The sequence below is a fragment of the Tinamus guttatus genome, unplaced genomic scaffold, assembly GCF_059628265.1.
Source record: "Tinamus guttatus ecotype Peru unplaced genomic scaffold, ASM5962826v1 Tinamus_guttatus_pri_ptg000338l, whole genome shotgun sequence".
Taxonomy (NCBI): domain Eukaryota; kingdom Metazoa; phylum Chordata; class Aves; order Tinamiformes; family Tinamidae; genus Tinamus; species Tinamus guttatus.
In genome coordinates this window covers 101,462-112,009 of record NW_028288872.1, presented here as the reverse complement: position 1 = coordinate 112,009, position 10,548 = coordinate 101,462, and the positions used below count along the sequence as shown (strand labels likewise).

At 43.9% G+C, this 10,548-nt stretch overlaps 1 pseudogene; it reads left to right on the top strand.

Moving 5' to 3' along the window:
• Positions 1-1,759: 1,759 nt before the first annotated feature.
• Positions 1,760-2,941, top strand: LOC148593736 (ankyrin repeat domain-containing protein 26-like; annotated as a pseudogene).
• Positions 2,942-10,548: the final 7,607 nt, after the last annotated feature.

Sequence of the window (10,548 nt, the reverse complement as noted above, 5' to 3'; positions counted from 1 at the left end):
GCTGCCTCCGTGCTCCTTATCACTCAGCCCAGGCGGGCAAGCATCTTCTTTCTCAAGGTCTGGCCTCTGCTTCCCACGGGAGATTTTTATGACTCTACAGATCACAGAAATTCCCATCTTCAATACATGCCACCCTGTGATCTGTAGAGGTCATAAATAATCATAAAGATTCCCACCTCCTATACATGTCACCCTGTGATCTGTAGAGGTTAATCTATCATAGCCAAGCACCTGAACAGATAACGATTTAATAGCAGTCTCAACCATGCCTCATGTCAGCATCATTACGCAAGGGATATAGCATATAATAATATTGCAAATAGAAATAATAGCGCTAACAACAGTTTCCGTAGCCATGGCCAACCCCCATGTCCATCGTCTGAATGGAGTCCAATCACCATCCACTCTCAATGGATGAGTCACATCCTGTAACGTCCAGACCTGGACATGCATAGACGTGGCGTGGTCGCTTAGAGTCATGCAGCACATGCTCCCTGCCTCCTCACACCTGTGGCCATGCATAAGCATATCTGTTGCAGCGAGGTTGCGTGCCGAGCCAAGTCTACATCTACCAACAATGATGGCAAAGCTGTCGTCGTAGCACTGCTGGACTTTGCTAGCCAGCATCCCAGTCCGCGTAGCGTGGTCAATGCTTGCGTGGCAGCAATCCCCGGAGCCAATGCCTTGGAGCAATGACGTTCTTGCATCTCTCTCAATCTCTCCCTCTCTTTGTGTGTGTGGTTTTTTTTTTTTTTTTTTTTTGAACCTGGTCTGTAAAATGGTAAGTCACCCTACTGTGCAGGGTTGCAGGGTGGCGTAAGCAGTCCAGCGGGCCTACATGTGAGTTAGCAGAATTAGCATAAGCAATTTTCAGGCAAGTTCTGTGTACTTAGTCACAAGTTAATTACGCTTGCTGTCACTCATGCCAACAGCAGGCCACTCAGCCTACATTTGCCTCCTAGATGGCCCTCAGAGAGAGAGGTGGCCATCACTCACATCAAGGCCTGGCATGGCATGCGTCCCCACTGCTCAACGCCTAATGGGTTGCAGCCAACAGCGGAGCTCGAGGTTCTTCTTGGTGGCAAACACAGAGGCTAACCCAGTCTTGCCCTTGACTATGGTAGGAGGCGCTTAGACTATTCAGCTGGTCATCAGGGTAGTGTCTCACTTGCCTCATGCAGTAGCAAGCTGCTATTATGGCGACACACACACAGATTCTCATTAAACATGGGTAACATACACAAAATCACAGACTCTAATAATAATTACATTGTGAGCACACGTATTAGAGTCATTGAACACAGTCTGGTTATAACTTTAATTACTTAGCACATATTTACAAGTTGTTCTAGAACACATGCATCCTTTCCCTATACAAGCTAATGTGGTTTTACTATTACTCTGCGGATTGATCCCATAATGGCATCCGCCCTCTTTGGTATCAAAAGGAAACATTGCTCGCCTTAAGGGCATCATCTTTGCGGTGGGTGGGTGGGGGCAGGTAGAGTACAGATAGTACAATACAGCTGCTAAGGAAGAATCACCTGAAAGGGAGAGCAAGGAGGCTACAGAACATCCTCAAGTCCTGCATGCTGCAGATGACCTTGCTGGTGGGAGAGAAGTTACATTGGCAGCTGCAGTGGACCAGGAGGAGGATCTGTGGGTTTACAAGAGCCTGCATTCCTTGCCTGAATTCCTGAGTCCAGAAGCAGCAGTGAAAATTCAGGTGTCTGTAAACAAGAGAGGAAAGCTTAAAGGATGCAAGGATGCCAAAACACAAACATATTCTCAGTATGGTAGACAGGCTATGGTTGGACAGCTGCAGGAGGTGGTCGCTACTGCTCTTGAAAGGCATTTGATTCTAGGAAGTTCACTTGAAGCTGCAAAGCTTTACTGCAGTGAACTGAAAGATGACAAACTGAGGTCACAAGAGGAACTGAACAGAGTTAAAGCCAAGTTACAGGAGTCAGAACAACAGCATATACAATCTGAACATTATGTTCAGGATTTGAAGATGACCCTGGAAAATAAGCAAAGAGAAGCCATAATTTCTTCACAGAAACTGCATGACCTGCTGGAAGCCTCTTTGGAAACTGTTAATCTAAAACAACTGGAAGAACAAGTGGGATGACTTGAGCTTGAAAATGCCAGACTGGAAGGCAGAGCCCAACAGCAAGTTAGAATCCAAGGTCTAGATTCAGAACACTTACTTTCAGAAGAACACCAAAATGAGCAGTGGAAGAGCAAAAGAAAATCATTGAAGACACTGGCAGAATGTACACAACCAACAGAAACCCAGCTGGAACAGGAAATGGTAAGAAACTTTGAACTGCAGAAAGAATGCAACATGTCCAAGAATCTTCTGGACCAAGCTATGAAGAAACTGAGGGCGTATGAGAAGTAAGAGAATCCCAGTTTAATTTTCAGGACGAAATGGAAGGTACATGTTCTAGAAAGGGCAGTGAAGTTAGCAGACTTAGAACAAAGGTCTTTGAACTTTCCCACTGGCAATAGGCAGAGCAGGAAAAACTCAAGGCATCTAGAAAAATCAAATGAAGGTTTGCATCAAGATTTGACTTTGATGTGTGGGAACTTGGAAAAACTATAGAAGAAAAAGAGGCAGCTGGAAGAAAAGGTGGTTTTCCTCAGATGTCAGTTAAATGTCAAGATGATGGATCATAGACAGAGAGAACAATATAAAAGGGAGAGCAAACAAAGGACTGGGCAAGAGCTACAGCAAAAACTACAGGAAGTCAAGCTGTTTCTGCACACACAGGCAACTGCCCATGACAGAATAGAACAAGGAAAAGCTGCTACTCAAGCTTCCATAGTAGACCAACTGCAACAGAAAATTAGGAAATCTAGAATTAAAGTTGTATGGAAATATATAGAAAAAAAGGTTGATATAGCTAAAAATGAAAACAATAGTCAAATTGCTTAATAGATAAAGGACTTTCTAAGGCCAACCATTATGGGAATATATAGGAAAGGTTAATAAGGATCACCTGGTAAAGGTACAGAGCTGTAGGGGATATAGAGGACACCTGTAGAAAATTGGGGAGTGCCCTTTTCTGGGATTGGTCACTGGTTGCTGGTGCTCCAGGATTGGTAGGAAGGTTGTTGAAATACCCAAACACTGGGCTTAGGAGGGGCTGCTGGGCTATTTTTGCATCTCTGCCTTTCTTTGTGGAGCTGTGTCTCAGAAAACAGATGTGTTGTGATAGAGCTGGCAAGGGGCTTGCAGCAGCCAGTGCCGCATGCACCTTCATGAGCCGCTTCATGAAGCTACTCTGTGTTGAGGAACCCAGTGGGCAGGGCTGGGAGCCAGTCTGAAAGCTCATGTGGCTGATGTGCAGTGGGTATAGTCATAAATGTTTCTGAAGAACCAGTTGTTGCCCAACTGGAAATGGGATCTATTGCAGCTTATTGCTGGGCATCTAATGAATCATCTTCAGCAAATATAGACCAGGATCTGGTTTCTAGGGCAATGCAAAAACACTGTGATATTCTGATCAAAAATCATATGACTTGATTTGAATAAAAGTACTAGGGAGCATCTGTGGGAAGGTATTTTCTTTGCATAGTCTGCCAATGGTTTTTCCCATCCAGCAGTGCAAGTGTGAGGAAATTCCTGTCACTGGAAAGACTGAAGCTGCTGCAGGAGAGTCAAGCTCTGTGTCACTGCACATGGCTGATGGTGTGGCAGTTAATCCTGATGAAGGGCAGGGTTGTGGGTCTTTTGCATCAGAAACACAAGCAGTTTGGCCTAGCTTGGGGAGTTATTCTCCATTGTGGGAGAGACATTCTTCATTTCTGAGACAAATGAAGACCGAAAAAGAAAAGTTATTTGTTATTTCTACCTAATAACTGGGAGACTTGCATTACCAGACAAAGCAATCATTGCCACCATTTTCATAGGAGCACATAGTGGTGTATAGATAATCATAGGCTGTACTTAACAGAAAATAGTCTTTTTTCATAAAAAAAAAAAGCTCAAAATTTAGCCCCTGGTGAAGGGATAGAGTGCGCTTTGGCAAGTTTGCTGATGATACAGAACTGGGAGGAGTGGCAGATGTATCAGATACACCTGGAGAGATGGGCAGATGGGGCTGTCACGAAGCTCAATAAAAGCAAGTGCAGAGCAGGTTGGGGGCTGATGTGCCGAAAGGCAACCTTGTAGGGAAGGACCTGGGAGTCCTGGTGGATAAAAAACTAACCATGAGCCAGCAACATGCCCTGGGACCAAAAAGTCCAAGCATAAGAGAGATCTGCACTACCGGAGTGAGTCCAGCAAAGGACTACAAGCTGATGAAGGGACTGGAGCATCTCTTATGAGGTATAGTATTCTGATTCTGTAATAATGCACCATCTGCTTTTATATTGAATGGTTTTATTGAAGAATCCAAAAACATGATAGAAACATGCTGACTTTGGTCTTTATAGCCTTGGAGTAGGACCTGTTATAATTGTTCATCCCATGAGAAACCGAGGAAGAGACAGTTTGGATTAATCCAGGTTCACAGAGTCAGGAATGATCTGGCAATTTTGATAATCAGAGGCTACAGAGATAATGTGGAGAGAGGTCCCAGATAGATGAGGGGGAGGGACAGCTGCCTAATTACTTACATGGGTCCTCACTTAAATCACTTATTGTAATTGTTACTGGACCCCAAGAAGTCATAAGAACTCTTCAGTGGGAAGATGTTGTTACTGTGTTACTTTACAGAGTAAAGACCCTGTCCCAAAGAGCTTGCAGTCTGAATTGTCGGTTCCTGATGTTGAAATGTAGCTCTCTGACATTAAAAGTAAATCGCAGAATCCAAGTTCATAAGCTTTGCTATCCTTAATAGCACAACCTCCTCAAGGAAACAGGATTAGCAGCCCCACTAGTGCAAGCTGAGGAGGTAGTGTTGCAAGGAGAACAGGTTTGGGGAGCAGCGAGGAGTCAGGGAGTCACGGGAAGGAGGAGGAGAAGATAGTGGTAGGGAGGTCCATTTTAAGAGGAAAGTGGAGAACAACATGTCCAAAAGCACCAACATCTGAGGAGTGGGAGGGGAAACGGAGACAGAGGGAAGGGATTGAGTGCAGTTACACGTTCACAAGCATTGTTTTGCCGCTGAACAAGTCGCTGCCATCCTGTTGAGACATTGACAGCATGGTGAGCTGGCTGCTTTGCACAGCAGTCATCATATGGAAAGTCTGAGCTGAAGGTTCCCACACAACTTAGCCATGACTTGAAACATATCGTAGCGAATTGATAGCTCGTGACCACATGGTCAACCCTCAGAAGGAAGGAATTACCAAGTAATAAAAGACTTGAAGCTGAGGGAGAAAACATAGCAAGAAACAAAGGGCAGAAATTAACATCAGAAATCAGACAAATGGAGTTCCCCCCTCCCAATAGTGAGGATAACTGGCTGTTGAAAAGGAAATGACATATTTTCTATGTATTAGCTTCTTAAAAAAATATAAAAAGATGGAGGACTCTTAAGATAAATTTCAATTTAAAAAGCCATTGTGCTTAATAAAGAGGTAATGAGGAAATTCTGTGGCCTGTGCTATGTAGAAGGTCAGACCAAAGCAGTGATGGAGAACTGTTGGTATTGGTGCTGGGTCTGGCACTGATGGAGATCTGGGCTGACACCAGCTGGTCTGCACTACACAGTGTTTTATTAAGTAAATTTGGCATGAGGCACCTAAAAGTTTTGCCACTGCTGGACTTCAGAAATTCTGAAGACTTATAGATCCTTAATGAATGCACTTACTTTCTGGAAACATAACTGTCTGGTTCTGTTTTTTGTTTTGTTCTGCTTTTTGAGGCAGCGAGGGGAGAGTAGCAGGCCTTAATAACAGTCCAGCATACTGCACACCATAAATCTTAACCCGGTTCATTTATAATTATAGCTGATAAATCCCATCTGAAGGTTTAAGCTATTTTTATGTGTCTATCATGCAACTGTCTAAAAACATTTGTTTCTAACTACCGCCTGTCCTGGGGAGTAACTCAGAGGTTCACCTTTTGTAAATAAGCAACACTGTTTTAACAGTTAGCACCTTTTAGTTGGGCTTACCTTTCCTTTTCTGTGCCATGAATTGCACTTTGAATATTGTCAAATGCCACTAACATACACGTCAGAAGACTGCAGATCTGTTAAGATTTCTAATCTTTGCTGGTGAGAATCAACTTTTCATCACACAGAAACCAATCTCTTCTCCCTCTAGATATTAGACTGTACAGGTGGAAAGGCTCCAAGTCTCTGCTGTTTAATGGCAAATTGGCTCAGGGCAGCAGCAGTACTAGTTCTAAAATAATTAAGTGAGCTGCCGCCAATGCATCTTTCGCAGTCAAGCTGTAGATAAATGGAAAGTGACATTGTTAAGGATGGAGTTCAAAGTTGTCAATGAGTCCTGTCCTCACCTTTTTCCTTTTTGGAGAATAATATTATTTTTTTTTAGCGTACTATGTCTGTTTTGCAAATGGAAGAGGGAGGGCTGTGATGGAAAAATCAGAAAATATTTTTTCTCTCTAAAACAATCCAGTTATCTCCCTATTCCACCTTTCCCAGGACCAAACTCCTTTAGGAATTTGCTTATGGGAAGGACTAAGTTTTTTAATGACTTCTGGAATGAGAAGGAAGGAGCCCTAAAAGGAAGAAAAGTGATGTGTGCTTTTGGTGAAGAGAGGGTTGGATGGCAGATATTTGTGGCACCAACAATATTGATCCTGAGGAAGAGGTACCCCTCAGAATTCCCAGGTTGCAAATGACTCTGTCTTTCCCCATCATCATCTCCCATTAATCAAAATAAGTTCTCTCCTTGAACCATGGGCCTGCTTCTGCAGCAGGTCAACAAAAAAAATAGTGTCAGAGCTGGAAAAACAGCCCCTCCAGTGAAGGTGCTCTCGCTGCTCTCTGCCTGCTGTGCATCACAGTCCAGGTGAGGAAGATGAACAGATTTTGTGAATGTAAAGAGTGCAATAGTTTCCAAGTGATGAATTTCCAGGCCTGTGCTGATGTGGTTTGATAGTGACTGTTGGGGTTTTTGTTTTCATTTGTGTGTGTGTGTGTGGGGGGGGGGGGGTTAATGCAAATAGTGTGCTTAGTGTTGTGCAAATTACAAGAACAGGTACCTCCTACCCTGAAGAGGTTGCTTCCTACAAGATAGTAAGAGAGTAGAGTCTCTTTAGGCATCTTAAAGTTAGAAATTTAGAGTTGCTGACGTTTCTAGGCTTTTAGGATATGATGAGATGTGTATCACTCTCTGTAGATTATAGTGTTGGTTTAAGTGACTAGCTTGGAAGTGAGGCTTAAGGTCTGGATAAGTTAAGGTTGAGCTAATGAGATAATCTTCCCTATCTCCTCTGAATGTCTTGCTTGATCCTTGTAAGAGGGGAAAGAAAAGAAAAAAGAAAAAAACTTCCACAGTTTTTCCCCCGAGGGAAGTTCCTAGCAAGAAGTTCATTAGCTAGTCTATGGAAAAATATAACTTGTAATATTTTGTTACTCAGTGAGGGAATTTCATAGCCAAACATATGAGCGGAACTGTCACTACTCATGAGTCACATGTGTTGGAGATATCTGGCCTCCTGCATAGATTTTTTTTTTTTTTAATCTAAATTGTGCCAAAGAACTATCCAACTTTTCAGGATATGAAGTTAAACTGTCAGGTGACTTTTAGCGTGATGCTTTCTCATTGAGCCTTTGGAATACTGAATATTTGCTCCACATGGTTTTATTATGTTGTATTTTATTTTAAACTGTCCTTACCCTTAACTGTAAGAAGATGCTGTTAGAATGGCAGATTCCTGTCCTCCTCCTCTAGTCAGCTCTGCCCATGCTGAGGAAACAAGTGACTCTTCTTTTACAAGAAGATTAAATTATGATAGGTGAAATGTGAGGAATAACTGAATTAGTGTCATCATGACAATGTAAACTTCAGTTAGAAAAAAATATGTTTCTATTGTAATAAAGTCTGGCAATAAATTTTGAAAATCATGCATTTTTGAAGATGTAGATTTCTTTGCTCATGCAGTGCCCATCACTGAGAACCTGAGTAAATGAAGGGGCTCCATTCATAGAGAAACAAAGCAGGGGGGGAAGAAATTGTCCTGTAAATGGGACAAGGTTTTTAGCAATCAAGTTAAAAGATAGATGATGCCCTGCTTCCCTGGCATGTGACTCTGTTAAGTCAAAGTGGTTATTTTGATGTGACACAGAACAAAGTAAGATGCTATAGGTCTGTGCTGCCTGCAGTGTGTCCATCTCATCTGGTTAGATCACACACTCCAAAAAGTAACAAATTTTACAAATACTGGATAGTCTAAGACCAGAACTCTTTTAGAACATTGTTTAAACGTAACGAAGCAATGTGCGTGCCTGTGTTCTCAAAGGTATCCGGCTGGTGTGGAGCCCTTCTCAGCAAGTTACCCATTCTTACAGGCAATGTCTTTACCCACAACAGGAGTTACTATCTGCAAAGACATGAAATGGCCACTGTGTTGACAGTCTCAGATATTTATCTCCAGTACATGTGACTCATGAGTAGTGGCAGTTCCGCTCATATGTTTGGCTATGAAATTCCATGAAAAAAATATCAGAAGCGCAGTTATATTTTTTCTGTAGAACAGCCAGAGAGCCTCTTGCTAGGAGCTTAGCGCAGAGGGGAGCAAATAGCGGAGATTATTTTTTTTAATCTTCTGTATTTTTTTTCAGAAATACTTTAACTGGAGAAAAGCCCATTGTACACTTAGGATGTCCTGGTGTTGCTTCATCATTCTGATGAAAATTAATGGGGTGTCATCACCTTCAGTTGGCAGGTATGGAAGGGAAGGACAGAGGAATTTTGCAGGACTTGTCATACATCTGACAGTCATGGAATGGTTGCGTATCCAAGGAACTGTCACAGTTCAGGCCTGTGCTTTAGCACTGTCCAGCATTTTGGGAAGCCGTGCATGGCAGGGCACAGCATCCTCCTGGAGAGGCCCTGTCTAGCTCCTGGGAGAGGATGTGGCCAGGCTGTCCCCCCTGTTGCCACTGTGCAAACACTCAGTGCAGCCCCAGCCTTGCCGGGAATAAGTGTTGCTAGTACCTCTTATTAGTGTTTATTAGCATAACTGCTCATTGTATTGCCCATTATGTTAATGAATTAGAACAACAGACCTAAATATTTGTTGTTGTATAAAGCTCAATAGTCTCTGACAGGAACTCAATGCAACATGAAGGTTGAGGAGCTGAGTTGCAGGATTACCAATTAAGTCCTATATGAACATGCAATTAGGTAGGATAACATGCTTGATTTACATTGCTTTATGGCTAAGCAGGATCAACAGCGCAGCACTGGAGCCTGGAATCCTGCTCCCCCTTTTGCTTGCCTCCACCCTGCTGGAGCTTATTCTAAGCTATGTGCTCTTTAGGAAGGACAGGCTGGGAAGGCGAGGTGGTGGACTTGCTCTTTATGTGAGAGAGCAACTGGAATGCATGGAGCTCAACCTGGGGGTGGATGATGAGCGAGTTGAGAGCTTGTGGGTAAGGATAAGAGGGCAGACTAATGTGGGAGACACTGTGGTGGGTGTCTGCTACAGGCCACCTGACCAGGACGAGCTGGTTGATGAAGCCTTCTATAGTCAGCTGGATATTGCCTCTAAGTCACAGGCCCTGGTTCTCATGGGGGACTTCAACTACCCTGACATGAACTGGAAGGACAACACAGCCAGGCACAAACAGTCCTGGAGGTTCCTGCAGAGTGTCAACAATAACTTTTTGACGCAGGTTGTGGAGGAGCCAACGAGGAGAGGTGGGCTACTGGACCTCGTGCTATCAAATAGAGAGGGCCTTGTAGGAGATGTGAAGGTGGGGGGGTAGCCTCGGCTGCAGTGACCATGAGTTGGTGGAGTTCAGGATCCAACGAGGAGGTGGCAGGGCTGTAAGTAGCCTTGCAACAATGGACTTCAGGAGGGCCAACTTTAGCCTCTTCAGAGACCTCCTCAGAAGAATCCCATGGGCTAGAGCTCTAGAAGGAAGGGGGGCCCAAGAGAGCTGGTTAGTTTTCAAGCGGCACTTCCTCCATGCCCAGCAATAGTACATCCCTGTGTGTAAGAAGTCAGGCAGAGGGGGCAGGAGACCTGCGTGGATGAGCAGGGAGCTTGTGGCAATGCTCAAGCAGAAGGCGGAGGTATACAGAATGTGGGGAAAAAAGGACAGGCCCCCTGGGAGAAATACAGCAACGTAGTTAGGGAATGCAGAGATGCGACAAGGAAAGCTAAGGCACATCTGGAACGCAATCTGGCAAGGGATGTTAAAAATAACAAGAAAAACTTCTTCAAATATATTAACAGCAAAAGGAAGATCAGGGAAAACGTGAGTCCGCTGGTGAACGGGATGGGCACCCTGGTTAGGAATAACACAAAAAAAGCAGAGTTGCTGAATGCCTTCTTTGCTTCGGTGTTTACCAAGGGCAGCCCTTTAGAGCCCCAGGCCCTAGGGACAAGAGAAGAAGCCTGGAGAGAGGAAGACTCGCCCTGGGTAGAGGAAGATTGGGTCAGAGAGCACC